The 16,927-nt window shown below is 51.4% G+C and overlaps 1 protein-coding gene across 4 annotated transcripts in view; it reads right to left on the bottom strand.

Annotated features, from left to right (window-relative positions):
- GGT1 (gamma-glutamyltransferase 1) overlaps positions 1–8,265 on the bottom strand; it is a 30,632-nt gene extending 22,367 nt beyond the window's left edge. For 2 of the 4 annotated variants that reach the window (XM_064392633.1, XM_064392632.1), the window contains exon 1: positions 63–266. The gene's annotated coding sequence lies outside the window, so the exon portion shown is untranslated. Of the gene's footprint in view, positions 1–62; positions 267–8,112 lie in introns of those variants that run through there. The other 2 variants (XM_064392635.1, XM_064392636.1) reach the window with 2 other exon arrangements.
- Between the last annotated feature and the right edge of the window lie 8,662 nt (positions 8,266–16,927).

The raw sequence follows: 16,927 nt of genomic DNA on the forward strand, positions 1-16,927 counted from the left end.
CTATTTCACACCCCAATCCAACCAATATGGAGATGACAAGATAAAATCAGCTGTTTACTCACTACCTTAAAAGCTGTGTTCTCCCTGGATGCAGGTCACCTTCAGCCAGTGAAGTTCACCAAAAGAAGGCGTTTCTGCCTGGTTCTCTTGCCCCTTATCCCTCAAGAGCTCCCAGAAGCACGGACTCCAAAAACAAGACCAGTCACACAGAGCTGAGTGGCAGCAAGGCTTCATATATGGGAGTGGTCAGGAGGGGAGGGTGATGCAATGAAGCCCTATCTTTGAGCAGTAAAGGCATGCCACCCTTCCCCCTCCCTGTCCCTGAAGAATTGCTGGCTCACAGGGCAAGATGAGAACAGAGTGGTCCAGCGCTTTCCGTGCTGTACTTTCTCACGGTAAAGGAACAGTGTAGAGGGTGGGGAGCAAAGATCAGAGTTGAATGGAGACAATACTTTGATGTTAGGTAGTCCCAGGAGTGAATCTGTACTGGCAGACTTGTTTCTTTTCTTCATGCATCAAACAATTCTCTGCCAAGTTGCTGGCTTTCCCTGGCACAAGTCCTGACAGGGAGGACACTCTCTGCGTTAGAGCACTGGTGACCCCATACCCATCCTGACAGGGAAAATCCCATTCCTACACTCTTCCAAGCTGGCTGATGCTGGAGCACTGCCCAGCTCCATGGCCATAGGGGCTGAGAGCTCTGTAGAGGAGAAGAAATGTGCATCCCATAAATGGTGGTGTCTTGGACACTGACCTGGGAAGCACTTGAGAGGCACATCCTCCCCTTCTCCATCAGAGGAAATCTTGAACCCTGTGAATGAAGAGGAAATCTCTCAAGGATGTACCACTGCTGTCCAAAGGGGAAATAATTTTTGACTTCCTTCGTTTCAGTTTTGTTGATTGCTCACTGAAGGGCTTGCTTGACCATGAAAAGCCACATCAGGCATTAGGATAAGGTTTGTCCAATTCAAAGGTTGGATAGGTCTGTGACTGCTGTATAAACAATTAACAATCAGTTGGGTAGGTCTGTGATTGCTGTATAAAGGGAGAGTCCAGGTCTAACAAGAAGTTTCTGTGTGCTCTCAGATGAGGCAATTGGAAAAGGCAGGAGCCAGTCTAGGCTTCCACAAAGTGGAATTCACAGAGTTAGTGTCCTCTACCAGGAACTGCACCAAGATCCACAGGATCATGCAACAGCAAACAAACAAATGCCACCAGCTCCAAGAACTGACAGGAACCTCCATGGGTAATTCTCAGATTTGGGTGGGGAAGGGGGATTTGGGAATGACCCTTGCAAGAAGGGCTGCTTGTGCAATGCACAGTGAACTGAACTGGAGAAGAACAGTGCCTTTACCATTCACAGGTTACTTTTCTAGCCAGAGATGTCCCCTGTCCACACAACACTGTGCCATCTCCAGTAAGGGAGCTATTCACAACACTGCAAGGAGCATTCCTGCACAGGAGAATCTGGGTCTCTCTTACCCTGAGGAATGGGTCTGCTTTGATAGTGTCAAGGGACTTGAAAGCAGACACACAACTGAGAACCCCTTTTAACTGCCAGGAATGCTGCCTAAGAGATTTTTTCAGATCCAGGACAAGCTAGCTCTCTCTTACAGATGTAAGAGATACTATATTTGCACTCTTCTGCAAATTACAGAATCTCAATGAACTATTCCCTCTTGTTCTGCTGTTTTGGGGAGGGCCTGGCTTTGGAGCTATTGGGTATGAAACAGAAACAATTAACATTGAGGTGTTCTGTTGTCATTATCCAAACAAGAATCTGACCCAGACTGTTTTCAGTACAACCACAACTGCAGCAGTCCATCCCAAGGAAAGCTCCCCACTTGCTCAAGATGCAGCATGGTTTTTACAGCATTGTTTGGAGACAGCCTAAACACGCTGGGTGGGTGACAAAGTAAACTCTAACCAAACTGTAAACACAAAGAGGAAGAACAGAGTCATAATAGGTCCCTTCCCCTATTTTTCCACTGATACTCATGGTAAGAGACAGAGACACAGGGGAAACTGTGCAAAGCTGCCTACCAAACATGAATGTCCAGTACTTGCTGCTTCTACAAGATCTCCAAAGTCCATAACCTGTCCAGGCTGCTCAATTCTTATTGTCATCACCACACAAAAAAAAAAAAAAAAAAAAAAAAAAAAAATAAAAAAAAATCACTACTTAGCATTTTTAAAGCTACTATCAGGGCCAGAGAGCTTTACAGGCCCACATGATAAAAGCATTTATAGCCTCACTTCAGAGACAGGACAGCAGAGACAGTCTTGCTCAGGGCTTCAGAGCAGGTCAGTGCCTGGGCTGGAATAAGGAATCTTTCCCCAGATTCCTTAACCATGTTCCAAGACATCACCTTTCTTCTCTGTCACATGCCTGGTATATAGAGTAGATCCAGAGGCAGCTGGAAGTGACAGCAGAGGCTGACACTGATCTACTGCACTGTGCCCAGAGCTCCATGGGATGTTGTGCTCAGTGTTCCTCACGGCTTTGGTCTCTCCTCCACTGGAAAAAGGAAATTAATAAAACATGGAGGTAGCACCCTCCATCTCCTTGGGAAAAATGACAGCAGATTAGATTGCAACAGAGGTGCTGGGGGGAAGTTCAAAGTATTTGCCACTTAATGGAAAACTTGCAGATTATTGCAGAAAGTTGTTGGGTAACTATTCACTGTTAAAGTCTAACCTAAGCAAGAGGACTCTAAAACCAGGAGAACTCAGACTTTCCCAGCAACAGCCAAGGTCCACTTTCCATTCTGCTTAAGAATCAGTAGGACTTGGAGATATGAGGCTCAGAAGTTATTCCTGGACATGAATGAACACCGACCCACAGAGATCTGAGCGTGCAGCCCACCCAAACTTTGCTTTGTGAGAGCTGTGCTTCTCAGGAAGCCCCACAATTTCTTGTTCCTTTCTCAGCAGTTTCTGCTGAAGGATCAGCTCTACAGCTGATCTCTACTTCTCTACTGCTACTGGAGCAACAAATGAAACCTCTCAGCATCAAATTCAGCACATTCTGGTAAGCCAGAATGTGTCCTGGGTTACCTCAGTGGGGCAAGATTTCAATGGGACCCCTGGCAGGGTCAGGGCAGAGCCTCTCAGAGAGGGATGGGCACAGCAGTAGTGCAGCCATCCCCAAATCTGTTCTCCTCACTTGTCAAGCTGCTTCCCCAGCCCTGGGGGTGCCTTCTGCCAGCACTGCAGGGCCACTGGGCTCACAGAGTCATGGAGCCAACCCAGCCAGGAGCCACTGATGGCTGTTAGGTGCTGTGAGGGAAGAAATCCCACTGAGCCCCTGAGAAGGCTGAGGATAAAGCTCTAATTTGCACGGAGTGGAAAGGGACTATGTACATCTGGCTACACTACTGCCAAGCTTCAGAGGGCAAATCTATCTTGGGGATGAACACACAGAAGCCAGAAATTCATGCACCTTTACACTGGGACCCCTTTCCCTGCTGTGGGCAGGTGAGGAGGGTGCTCAGCAGACATACAAATAGCTCATACAGCACAGGAAAGGTGCACACCATGCAAGACAGCTCATGCCCTAAATGAGAATCTGGACATACAACTCTTTTATTCCAGTGGTTCTCAGCATTTCATACGCTCTGGGTTTGCTCCCTAGACCAACAGCCTCAGGAAATAAATGAATTTTTCTTTCTAAAGAAGTCACTCACTGCAGATCCAATACTGTCCTAGTGCTTCAGGGTCACATTTAGCCCAGCTAAGGCTTGGGCAATACAGTTCATGTCTGTGTGGCCATTTGCAACCCATCGGTTTTGACCTTAGGAGAGAAGCACACAGCACAGTTCAGTCTTGGTGCACACCACGAGGCATAGCCCACCTGTGGCAGGGGCAGTGCTGTATGGGACAGGCTCCTGTCACAGCCCCCCACAGCAAAGCAGCCGAGCACGTTCAGCTTCCACCAGCCCAAGGCTGTACCCTGACACCTCTGGGTGACTCTGGGCTGTCCAGGAGGGCAGTCACAAGGTTCCTACAAAAGGAGACTCCAGAGACAGGAGCCTGTCCCGACTGGCCTCTGCACCTGAAAGCAGAAATCTGGCAGGTTTGGTGCTTGCAGCATCTCCTCCTTTGGGCAGAGCATAACACAGGACTGAGGAAAGGATAGGGCAAACACCAACAAATCTCCTGTCCTGAAAGATGCCTCATGCTACCAGGAGAACAGGACTCACACCTCAAGTACAGATCAGAGAAGAGTCCCTGCCTGCTTCATCTCCTGCCTCCTTCAGGACTTGCTTTTTTAGGTGCTGCAAAGGGCACCAGAAATGGCCATTTCCTTATGAGAGATCAGAATACAAACCTCTCCCTCAAAGCACTTGGAACCTATGCTGGAAAGTGTGAGGAGGCCAGCTGGGCTGGAGGCAGAGCCTGTACCAGCACGGCTCTGGGAACACACACTTGGCTTTGGGAGGAGCACACAGGCTGCAGGGGCTGACACACAGCCCTGCACAGAGCTCAGCCCCAGCAGCTCTCCCCGTGCCACACACAGGGGCAGATCTGCTGCTTTCCCATCTGCTGAGCCCACAGCTGCTCCCACTTCCACTGCCAGTGGAACGTACAGGTGCCTTTGCCATGTTTGCCCTGATCTCTGGGGAAGGCTTGGTTTGTTTGCCCAAGGTGCCAGGGCTGCAGTTAGCTGGCAGAGTGGGCCAGCCACACCTGCATGGCACAGCACAAAGCTGCCTAAACCCCCCTCTATCCACCTGAGCCCCTCGAGCCCCTGCCCTTCCCAGGGAGAAATGGCAATGCAGGGGATGCCACAGGCAATGCCCTCCCACAGATCAGGGTGGGAGCAGGTAGAGAGCAGGGTACTGCACCTCCTAAACTTTCAGAGCACCATCAGGCACAAATGGACTTTTGCAGGGGGTAGAGTGGCCTTTCCTGGGAAAGGCTCTCACCTTCCCCTGCAGATAGAGGTAAAAGGGCTTCCCACAGGCTGGAGCAGTGCTCCCACCCTCCCCAGCCAACAGCTCTGCCCCTCTGATGCTGTGGGTACAACCATTTCCTGCCAGCTGCTGTGCCTCTGTCTCCCCCCTTGTCCCCTCAGAGTTGCCCCACAGCCCTGAGGAAGAGGAGCACTGTGCAGTGAGGTCAGCCTGATGTGTCACGGGGTTTGTGGAAAACAGACCTTGGGGTTTAACAGGGCTGCTTCCTTGTGAGAGCTCCCACAGCCAGAAATGAACCTTGAACTCCAGCAGGGCAGGACAGAATTGTGCAGAGACAGAAGACTAGATAAAAGAGGTTATCCTTTTATAGATATGGATTATTTTTTTTAAGAAAGCAGGAAGGAGCAGGAAAGAGAGGCAGACTCCAGGGCCTGGTCTGACTGTTCAAGATCTGAGGCTACCAGAAAAGCTGGCTGCTCTTGAAAAGGCTTCCTGACTCCCCCCATGCCACCCTGGCTGCCTTGCTGGCCTCTGCCACAGAGATCCCACCAGCCTTGAGCTAATTTGGGCTCCTGGGTGAGAACACAGAAACACAATAATGACAGGAACAAAAAGCAGTGGGGAGGAGGACACCCAGGAGACTTATTCTTATCAAAAACCAACAGCATATCAAAGGGCATCTGGGAAGACAGGGAAGAGCCTTTTGTAAAAGCCACAATTGAGCCAAATCCTGCAGTTTTTACACTCTCTCAGGAACCCCATGATGAAGACTGTCCCACAGGGGCACCCCTGTGCCAGGCCAGGCCATGTGCCAGGCACGCTGCACACCGAGCAGCCACACACCCACGGCACAGTTGCTGTTTGCCCTGTGCATGTGCTTTTTAATTACAGCTTTTATTTGCAAAGCATCTCGTACAGAAAAGACAAATTGCATTACTCTCAGCTTATTAAAATCACACTCAGATTTTCTCAACTGCTAATTACACCCAGGCAGCAGTGTCAGAATAATTAAAGCTGGGATGGACGTTTGGGGATACAGCTGTCACACAACCCCTTCCTGAGCTGGGCTCAGCTGAGCCCTGCCCAGGCACAGCCCTGTCATGCCACAAGAGAAGACGAAGACGATGCAGGTGAGGACAAACACCTCCTCAGCACAGGGGAGGGGGCCCCCCTGCACCAAACCTCCCCAGTTACAGCTGGGCACCCACCCTGGCTCTGCTGCAGAGGGTGGGGAAGGTGGCCTTGGGCTTACAGCACTGGGGTTTTCTCCTGTTTCTGGTGCTAAATGATTGCAATAAATCACAATGCCTGTCCAAGCCTCCATTTGTTTTCATACAAAACAGAGATTTTGGGGTTCCCTGTTAAAATTAAAGAGCTCTGGGAACAAACCACAGAATGGAGTCTTGCTGGTACCCAAACACTTTAAAGCCTGACTGTGGCACACAACAGACCTGGGAGTGGATTACACAGGGGAAGGTGTGAAGCCCTAGAAACTGAGTTCCAAAGAGCTGAGAGACAGCAATAAAAGAGCTTACAGACCTGTGAGGAGCTGGGAGCCCGCTGGAGAGCCAACTGTGCCTCTGCAACACTTGCTCTTGGCAGAAGGGCACCACAGGTGTGCAAACAGCACAGCAAGAACCTGCCCCGAGCCCAGGCACCTCAGAAACAGAGCTCTCAGGGCACAGGACCAGGTAAGCCTTGGGCAAGTGGGGACTTAACCCCAGCACTGGCTTCCTGCTGCCAAGGGGATGCTGTGGAGAGCATCACCTCCAGGAAGACTGAGTGCTAATTAGGGAAGGAAGATAAAGACTGTGTCTCTTTCAAGATGAGCTTCCTTGCTACTGATATCCTCACAGTTTCAGTGCTCAGCAGGATGCAAACACACCCTTAAATGATTTCCTGGAGCCTGGTTTCAAAGATCAGTCCCTGCAAAAGCAGGAACATGCTAAGATCAATAGCAGGCCCAGGAGAGCTCTAAGCATGCCAGCTCCAAAACCACCAGGCTTTCACTACAACCAGTTACCTCTCAGGTGCTAAGGGGCACTGCTATCTTTTCATATTTGAAAAGGCTCCCAAGACTTCCTAAGCAATCAGCCTTACCTAGGTACCAAGGAAAAAAAAATCAGTAGGAAATGTTACATTTCAGAAGCAGCACAATGTGCCTGTGCAATACATCCTGGGGAGACAAACCCACAAGGGAAGAGGAGCAGAGCTCACAGATACTAGATGTGATCCCAAGAGCAAGGAGATGCTCATCTGCTCCTTGAACAGTTTTACTACTAACTCCCTAAACCACTAACAGGATGTCCTGGGAAGCAGCTAGCAGGTGATCATTTTTAATCCCATACAAGAGAAAAATGAATGATCAAAACTTCAAGTGGAAAAAGCTGAGTGGGGTGTCCTGTGGATGCCAGAGGCAGCATATTCAATATATTTACTTGTGACCCAGTAATGGAATAGTAAAGATAACATATGGAGCTAGGAAAGGTTGTGGAAAACTTCAAAACTTGAAAACATCTGTGAAACAGGGCAAATAACAGCTGATGAAATTCAATATAGAGAAATATGTAATGCCAGGCTGTGATAAACCAATATGAAGGATAGATATATATTGATGGGTTTGAGTTAGAAGCTCCTTACACCACCATTAAATCTCTTACAAAGATTTGGGGAAAAAATGCAGCAAGAAGGAAGCAAGAATTTGTTAGGTCCTGATTCATTTGCTCTTATTTAAAGCTTATAAATGAAACTGGGTCTGTAAAGAGGAAAAGTATTCCTTTGAAAAGGATAAAGAGGACAGAGGCAGAGTTAAGAATCAAAGCAGGCAAATCAAGCTACAGCCATGGAAACTTTTGAGAATAATAATAATAACTTAGTATAAGGAACTTACCTAAGAAATGACATAACAACGATTATGCCCAACACACTGAAAAATAAAGCATTTTCAGCCTAGGGTGTTCACTCAAATACAACTAACTGCAGCTCCTTTGGAATAGCAATGAAATCCATCCAAATAGCAGAATCCCAGTCAGAGGTCATTATTTCCATCCCTTAAAACACGTGTGCAGCAATAGAGCACGATGCCTGAAAAGCAGAGACAGGGCTCCCAAGGGCTTCAAGCCCTCCCGTGGCTGGCAGGAGCCCGTGGCAGGAGTGTCCCCGCTCCTGTCACCTGCAGCCCGCGGGCAGCTCCTACCTGCAGCCCAGGGCGCTGCGGCATCTCAGGGGCCGTGCCAGCGCATCCCTGCCCGGCCCGGGGAGAGCAGAGCCCGTTCTCCGGGGCGGCCGGGCCGTTCCCCTGCGGGGAGAGGCTGGCAGTCCCAGTTCTGGCGCTGGGCACTAGATGGCACAGCCGGGAGGGGCTGCCGCTGGCCCGAGCGGGGCTGCTGCCACGGGGAACGGGCTGCCGTCCCACCGGGGTGTCCCTTCCTTGGGGTGTCCCCTCCTCGGGGTGTCCCCTCCTCGGGGTGTTCCCTCCGCGGGGTGTCCCCTCCTTGGGGCGTCCCCTCCTCGCGGTGTCCCCTCCTCGGTGTGTCCCCTCCCTGTCACTGCCCTCTGCACCCCTCTCACCCCGTCCTGTGCGGCCAAAGCGCAGGGATGCTGTGGCATCCGTGCCCCTCCTGTCTGCCGCTCCTCACCAAGCCCAGGCTCACGGAATGGACCTGCTTTGGCTCAAAAAAGGAGGGCAGGAATCCTCCCTGTCCTGTTTCACATGAGGCTGTGCCTCGGTCATCAGCCTCCAGGACAATAAATAGCGCCTGATGCCCGGAGTGTGGAGAGAGAGAGCCAGGGCCAGGGCCCCCATCAGTGGTCCCTCAGGGTCAGGCCAGCTCTGGGGAGTGGCACCCCGCACCTTTCTTTGTCCTGTGGGATGATGGTGCAAAGGAGGGAAGCACTGAGTCACTGCTCTTAAAGCGTTTGTCACAAGGTAGCTCCTCTAAAGCAGCTCACTCTTCCTCCTGGTTTTCTTCCTTTTCAGCACTGCTGCCTGCAATCACCGAGGCAGGACCTGCACCCCAGAGCCTTCCCAACTTCATCTTCCTCAATTTCTTTAAGGTGTGGATGAAATTCCTTCCCAATGACCCGTGTGGACTGACGCGATGAGGCAAACAAGGGCTAAGCCACACAAAACTGCTGTGCTAAGCACAGGAAAAGCCAAAGCACCTTCTGTGGTGACAGAAAAAAACTATGGGAAGGTGGAAGTTTGTATGTTGGCCTCTGCTGTTCTGACATTAGAAATTCACTTTACTTGAAAGGGTAATCCAGTTAGTGCCTCTGCTGAGGATGACAGGCTCTGACAGCCTGGAATGGCTCCGTCCGTGGCAGGGCACGAGGGACAGCATGTGCAGGGTGGCACTGAGCAGCAAGCTCTGTGCACAGGGCACAAATGGCACACATGGGTGTTATCCAAACCAAACCTGAGCCTGGCAGAGCCCAAAAGAGCTTTTGTGCTGAGCAGCTCAGTGGTGCCAGGTATTAATGACACAGACAAGTCTCCAAGGAAAAGCCTGTTTGCTTTTCCAGCAGCACTACCCTTTCCTGTCTGTCTGCTCCTGGCACTGCCCTGCAGATGCAGTGGGGTTAGGGATCACCTGGGTCAAACACCACAGGAGGAATCCCTCAGGGTGTTGGAGGCGAGAGACAAAACATAATTCAGATGCCTGCAGCAAAATCCAAATTTATCCATGGTGCAAACAGGGCAGTAGGTCAGTTTGGCTTGGTGGCTTTTACCTTCTAAATGCTGGAGTGGGTGGCACTGGTGACCTGGCAAAACCTGGAGACTCATGCTAGGTCCTGGGGACAGCTCCAGTTCAGTGTCCAGAGGCTGAGAAGTGCAGAACAGCCAGAGAAGCCCCTTCCACACCGGGCTCTCCTGACAGCCTTAGAGACCTGCTCCTGATCAGCCATCTAAATCTAAATGCTGGCTCACTGGTGTGTGACAACCTGGCTCTGAAAGGTTGCTGGGCAGAGAAGGAAATGCTCAAAAAAGGCTTTTATGCCTCAGTTCCCACTCTAAGTTCTGCTTCTTCAAACATTTGGGGTTTTTTTTAGGCAAGAGATGTCTTTTTATCTTTAAATATAAATGGAGAAAATAAAGTCAAACTGAAAAGAAATAAAAACAGTTGGTCGCTTTTCCAGCCCTTCCATGAACTGTAAACACATTTTAAGAAGTGCTGAGATCTTTGCAGAACATGGAAGTCTTCCTCAGGGAGGCCACCCTCCTCAGCAGAAGGACATCTAATGTGCCACGTGCTGGCTGGACTTGTTTCCCTCTGCCAGAGCCAGTGATGGGAGCACTGAGCTTCCCCTGCAGCACCCCTCAAGCCAGGCAGCAGCACTTCCATGCCCTGTGCCTGCTCAGGTCACACTGCACAGCCTGGCCTCAGTGCCTGGTCCACACACTGCCCTGAGGGCCTGTGGGTGCTCTCAGTGGTTTAGAACTGCTTGCTAAGATGCTTAGAGCCAGTATAATCTGTGCACTTAGTGGTTTCAAATTCCAAAAGAAGCTTAGCATCACCAGGTGCTGCCTTCAGCCTCTCCTGCAGGGGCTTAAGATGGTTTAATTCTTTTAAGAAACCATAACTCCAGCTCATAGCTTTCAAGTGGGGAGCTTCTAAGCCAGGTTTTCTAAAAGCTCTTCAGAAATATTTTCATGAGACACACACACAAAATAAAGGGGATTCCAGAGGGATGTATTATAAAATGAGACATTCCTGCCTCTTAAAAGCTGGAAGTGCCAGAGCCCCATGGCAAGGTACATTTTAAGTCCTTGCAAGGCTTTTCTCCAATGTTTTTCCTGTCTTAGATCAGCTTCTTAAATGGTCTAATGTATGGTAATGCCTGAAGAGGTCCCAGAGTCTCCCCCTACACATCCCAACAGCCTTGTGAAAGCATCTACAGGCCAGAGCCACCTCTGTGCCCCAAACAAAAGCAGGTGCCTGGGCAGAAGAGCAGCCCCTTGGACCACAGGCTGCCCCTGGAAGTGACACTTGCCAGCATTTGCTTCATTAATTGCATTGCTCTGCTTTTTTTTTAACTCCACTGCTCCCATTTCCAGGCTGATCAAAAGCACAAGGTGTTACAAAGGGTGCTGCTGCCTTGAAAGCCTCCTGCTGCTCCCAGTGACTGTCCCCCTCCTCCCTCTGGAGCGCTTCCCGAGGGTCTTGTGTGTCTGCCAGGGGAAAGCAGAGGGCTGGGAAGGACAGAAAAGGTGTCTGGAAAGCACACATAGGTCCAGGTGGCAGTGGAGAGGTGCAAAAGGGGGAAGGAAAGAGAGGGGAAGTGTGAGCCTGGGGCAGAATGTGAGAAGAGCCAGAGCTTGCCACCACCTCCCTCTGCAGGCCTCACAGGGCTGGAAGAGATGTTCCACAATGCAGGTGTGTGATTCCCTTCCTGACTGGGACAGGAGGGTCTGGCCAGCCCCACTGCTCCCACAGCAGTGAGGAACATCTCTGCTGGTGCTTCCAGAGCTGCCTGCCCTGCCTGCCTGCCAGGCACCACAGCCACTGCAGCAGCTCAGAGCAAGGCTGTGAGTCCAAACCTCCCAGCATCTTCACAGCCCACCTTAATTTAATCAAGGGAAAATTAATCTAAATTAAATGGATGCAGTGTGCTTCCAGAATGGAGGTAACAGAAGTCCTCCAGGCATCTCAGTTCCCAAACTGACTGACTGTGAAAGCAGCAGAAGCTCAGAATTCCCCTGTGCTAAGAAGTCAAGGAGATGCCATGCGTCACTGGAGAGGGCTGGTGACCTTCCCTGTGCTCACAGCAGCGTTGGCCAATTTCACTGTAACAGGTTGTTAATATTCTCTGTGCAGGCAATATACAGCCCAGCAAATCTGCTTTTATGGGCACTGCAAGAACTTGATTAATTTGTGCAATAATGAGCAGGCCAGTGTCCATAATTATGTGGCAGAACTTTGTCCTTTTGAAAACCCATTACTGCCTCAGACCCAGAACACCACCAAGGGCCCTGTGGGCTGCAAAGAGAGCCTCAGCTGCAAGAAGCAAAAGGTTTAAGACCCAATGAATGTTACATGGGCTATTGCTACCATTTCTCCATCAAATGCAGAGCCCCAGCAGTGACTGCCTGCATGCAGCTGCTTCCACCAGCACGGATGCTGCAGGAAGTCCCTAAGACTAGAGCCCAGCTGATGCTGTGTTCATCTTCTCTCTCCCCATCTCCACGTGCTCTGCAGTTTCAGGGAAGAAATCCCCCTATTGGTTGTCATTAAGAGGAATTTTTCCCCAAAACTGCACTGTCATGGACAGATGGACCTTCTGCAGGTCTGCTGCTTCGTTCAGTCAAGAGCTTGCAGGTATTTGGGATATGGAGCTCCCACATGAACAGCTCATGGCCAAGCAACAAGAGCATTTGCCCCTAGATACAATGGAATTAAATCTGGAGCCTGCACTAGCTCCTTGCTTGTACGTCTCCAGAGCTACAGCTCCCTTCCCAGCAGGAGGCTTGGCTTTGAGGGATCTGCCAGCAAGCTCAGAGCCATGAGAAACAACAACTTGGGAGCTCAGACAAGCTGGTTTGCAGGCAAACAAAAGCTGAAGCTGTGAAAGTGTGAAGCAGTCAATGCAGCGTCTGGCAGCACAGCCTCACCTCCGCCTTAATCCTCTTTCCCTTCTTAAACTCTAAATTAATCAATTACACTTCCAGCCCGGCAAAATCAGTCAGAAATGTAACCTTCATCATACACAAGGCAAACATAATTAGGATTGTCACTGGAAGCCAGCTTGACCAGCATACAAATGAGAGCAGCCCCGTGATGGGCAGGCTCCCCCGCGGGCAGGGACGGTGGGACTGCGGCCACAGCCGGGAAAGGGCAGGGCTCCAGCAGGGACTGCCCTGGCACCGGCACCGGCACCGGCACCGGCACCGGCACCGGCACTGGCACTGGCACTGGCACTGGCACTGGCACCGGCACTGGCACCGGCACTGGCATTGGCACCGGCACTGGCACTGGCACTGGCATTGGCACTGCACAGAGGGGCCAGGGCACTCCACACAGTGCACACTCCATCAGTGCACACTCCATGCAGTGCACAGTCCAGTCAGTGCACACTCCAGGCAGTGCACACTCCATGCAGTGCGCACTCCAGACAATGCACACTCCAGGCAGTGCACACTCCAGACAATGCACACTCCAGGCAGTGCACACTCCAGGCAGTGCACGCTCCAGTCAGTGCACACTCCAGGCAGGGCACACTCCACACAGTGCACACTCCGGGCAGTGCACACTCCGGGCAGTGCACACTCCATGCAGTGCACGCTCCATGCAGTGCACGCTCCAGTCAGTGCACACTCCATGCAGTGCACACTCCAGTCAGTGCACACTCCACACAGTGCACACTCCGGGCAGTGCACACTCCACACAGTGCACACTCCATGCAGTGCACACTCCGGGCAGTGCACACTCCACACAGTGCACACTCCACACAGTGCACACTCCGGGCAGTGCACACTCCACACAGTGCACACTCCGGGCAGTGCACACTCCATGCAGTGCACACTCCATGCAGTGCACACTCCAGTCAGTGCACACTCCGGGCAGTGCACACTCCACACAGTGCACACTCCGGGCAGTGCACACTCCATCAGTGCACACTCCATGCAGTGCACACTCCGGGCAGTGCACACTCTGGGCAGTGCACACTCCAGTCAGTACACACTCCACACAGTGCACACTCTGGGCAGTGCACACTCCAGACAATGCATGCTCCAGTCAGTGCGCACTCCACACAGTGCACACTCCATCAGTGCACACTCCATGCAGTGCACACTCCATGCAGTGCACACTCCAGTCAGTGCACACTCCGGGCAGTGCACACTCCATGCAGTGCACACTCCATCAGTGCACACTCCATCAGTGCACACTCCATGCAGTGCATGCTCCATGCAGTGCATGCTCCAGGCAGTGCACACTCCATGCAGTGCACACTCCAGTCAGTGCACACTCCAGGCAGGGCACACTCCAGGCAGTGCACACTCCATCAGTGCACATTCCAGTCAGTGCACACTCCATGCAGTGCACACTCCATCAGTGCACACTCCGGGCAGTGCACACTCCATGCAGGGCACACTCCAGGCAGTGCACACTCCATCAGTGCACATTCCAGTCAGTGCACACTCCGGGCAGTGCACACTCCACACAGTGCACACTCCAGGCAGTGCGCACTCCATGCAGTGCACGCTCCAGTCAGTGCACACTCCAGGCAGTGCACACTCCATGCAGTGCACACTCCACACAGTGCACACTCCATCAGTGCACACTCCAGGCAGTGCACACTCCATGCAGTGCCCACTCCATGCAGTGCGCACTCCATGCAGTGCACACTCCATGCAGTGCCCACTCCATGCAGTGCACACTCCATGCAGTGCACACTCCAGGCAGTGCACACTCCAGGCAGTGCACACTCCGGGCAGTGCACACTCCAGCAGCCCCTTCGGCCGTGCCAGCGAGGAAGCCACAACGTTGCCCAGCCACAGATGGGGGCCCAAACTCCCAGCCCAGCTGCACAGGCTGCAGACCCTGCAGGGATGGACAGCATGGAGATGAGTCCTTGGAAATCCCTGGCCATGTCTGCCAGCGTGGATTCATAAATGGGGTGAGCAATGGTTATACCCTCCCTGGCCTACTAATGGGAAACTGAGTCACAGGGGCCAAGTGATAGCAAGAGCAAGGCAGGAGTGTCCAGTGAAAGCATCAGCTCAAGGCTTGAGCACGGTCAAAAAAACATCCACGTGAGTGCTGGCAGCCAGAGCAAATGACAAACCCAGTGTGCTCCCAGGGTGCAGCTGCAGCCCCATGGCTGCTGTCCTACTGCAGCAGAGGCTACAGCAGGGCTAGAGGAGAGGCAGGGACTTAGTTAAGGATGAAATGGTTTCCTACAAGTCCAACACTTCAATTTGGGAAGCAGAAACCGGAGAGGGGGCACAGCAGGGGTTTATCTGGGAGTGACTTAGAGAAAATGAAAGAGGAATGACTGCCTGCTGCCTCTTCCAATATTTAAGCTACAAAAGCATCAAATGAAAACAGTGAGTGACAGATTCAGAACAAAGTAAATATTTCTTCACACAGCTGAACAGTGCCATAAGCTGCTGTGGATACCCAAAATTTTCTCAGGCTCAGAAAAGGGTTTAGGAAAAACTTGAAAAGACTATTAAAAGCAGAGATCCTCATGTCAGGACATTCCTGAACTACGGATGGCTGATGGTAAAGAGAGTACCCAGCAACACACTGACCTACACACTGACCCTGGTTTTATCCTCCTTGCTGGACATCCTCTATTAACCACTGCTAATTGAGGATCCCAGGGGAAAGGGACCTGTGGTCTGATCCTGTACAGTTGTTGTTCTGTCCTGGTGCTGATAAGAGCTCTCCCCACTTGCCTGAAAGACAAGGAACTGGGAACATTCCCATTCCTGGGCACTTGGGTGACAAGGAGATGTGCTTATAGCACAGAATTTGAGTGAATAGCAAAAGGATCTCTGCTTTCCATTTTTCCCATTTCTCATGTTAGGAGCAATTTTTGGTAAAATTAACTCAGTCATGCTGCACCCAGCTAGATGCAGTTGGCAGCACCATGTACCCTGCATTCAGTTTAGAAACAAGATAACATCCTTCTGAGAGGTGCTAAAATATCCACGGGGATGGGATTTCCAAGTATCAAACCCACAGCTTGTGGTCCTTGTGAGAAACACCAGCTCCCACTCTGTTGTACCAAACAAGCTCTTCAGCTGATCTATCTCTATGCAAAGTTTATGGGTGCCCTTGACACTGCAGCAGAGATGAAAGAAAGGTGGGGACACTCCTGTAGATTGGTATCTCCCAGGTCTTGCATGCTCACCTACTGGCTCACTCTCTCCTAGGGCTGCGTTAGGACCAGAGGATGCAGACTCTGACAGAAGAGTCCACTCTTTCCAAGCAAACACCTGCCTCCTCTCCTTGCTGAGCATCTAAGCTGTCTCGTTGCTGTCACTGCCCTTTGGAGGCACACACAGATAGGGCAGGATTATCTCTCAGTCTACAGAGAGCTGCCGGCCAGGCATTCTCCTTCAGCGAATCCACGTGGAGCACTGGTGTGTTTCTCATTATTAGCTCCCATTATCCATGCTATTGTAGTGCTCCCAGTGCTAAAGCACAGCCGGGAGACAGCTGCACTGCCCTGCAATTGTTTGTTTGTTAAGAGGATTTGCTCTGTGGCAGGATATTTCCAAGCCATATGCAGAGGAGGGCTATCCTGGTGACAGTGCCATCCTCCGAGCCACTTGTGTGCCCTGGTTCTCCCGCTGCCTCAGGACAATCCACCTGGTCTCACCCCCACTAGGAGTAAACTGCAGATTGTGTTTCCTTCTGACTCTCAGAGATAAGGTGTGAGACTGAGCCAGACAAAGCCATTCTGCTGATGAGCTGCTCCTCTGGTTCCACATCCACTGTCGCTGCTGACCCTTTCAGCAGCGCTCCGAGCAGGGCAGGCAGGAGCACGGATCTGTGGCAGCCTGTCCAGCTGTCCCCTGGCCAGGGGAAGGCCATCGTGCACCCCTCCTTTGACACCTTTACCCATTGCTCCAGCACTTTTTGTCCTTCCCACTGCTCCCAGCTGTAACACTGCACCCCATATGAGGGATTTGCTCTTGACCCAGCCTCTCTCACAGCTCTCTGACCAGATCCAGAAGTCCTTACTCAGCATGTACTCCCTCCAAATGGGATTAGCTTGAGTCAGTCTCGGCCATATCTCAAGATCTGTTGATGCTAATTTCCCTCAGGAAGGTGCTCAGAGCAGGGAGGGGACAAAGAGGCAGATGGACAGTCAGGGCTTTAGTCTGGTCAAACTGGGTAAAATTCTGAGAAGGGCCTTCAGAATCTGACCTACCATGGTTAAAGAGTTGCCCAGACACTCTGACAAAATTAATGCATTAGCCAGGCTGCTTTAGAGTCCAGCCCCTTTTTGTGTCTGTCTCTTCAAGCCAGACAGGGGTCACAAGTAGAGTATCTGAA

Source organism: Passer domesticus, chromosome 17 (genome assembly GCF_036417665.1).
Source record: "Passer domesticus isolate bPasDom1 chromosome 17, bPasDom1.hap1, whole genome shotgun sequence".
Classification (NCBI taxonomy): Eukaryota; Metazoa; Chordata; class Aves; order Passeriformes; family Passeridae; genus Passer; species Passer domesticus.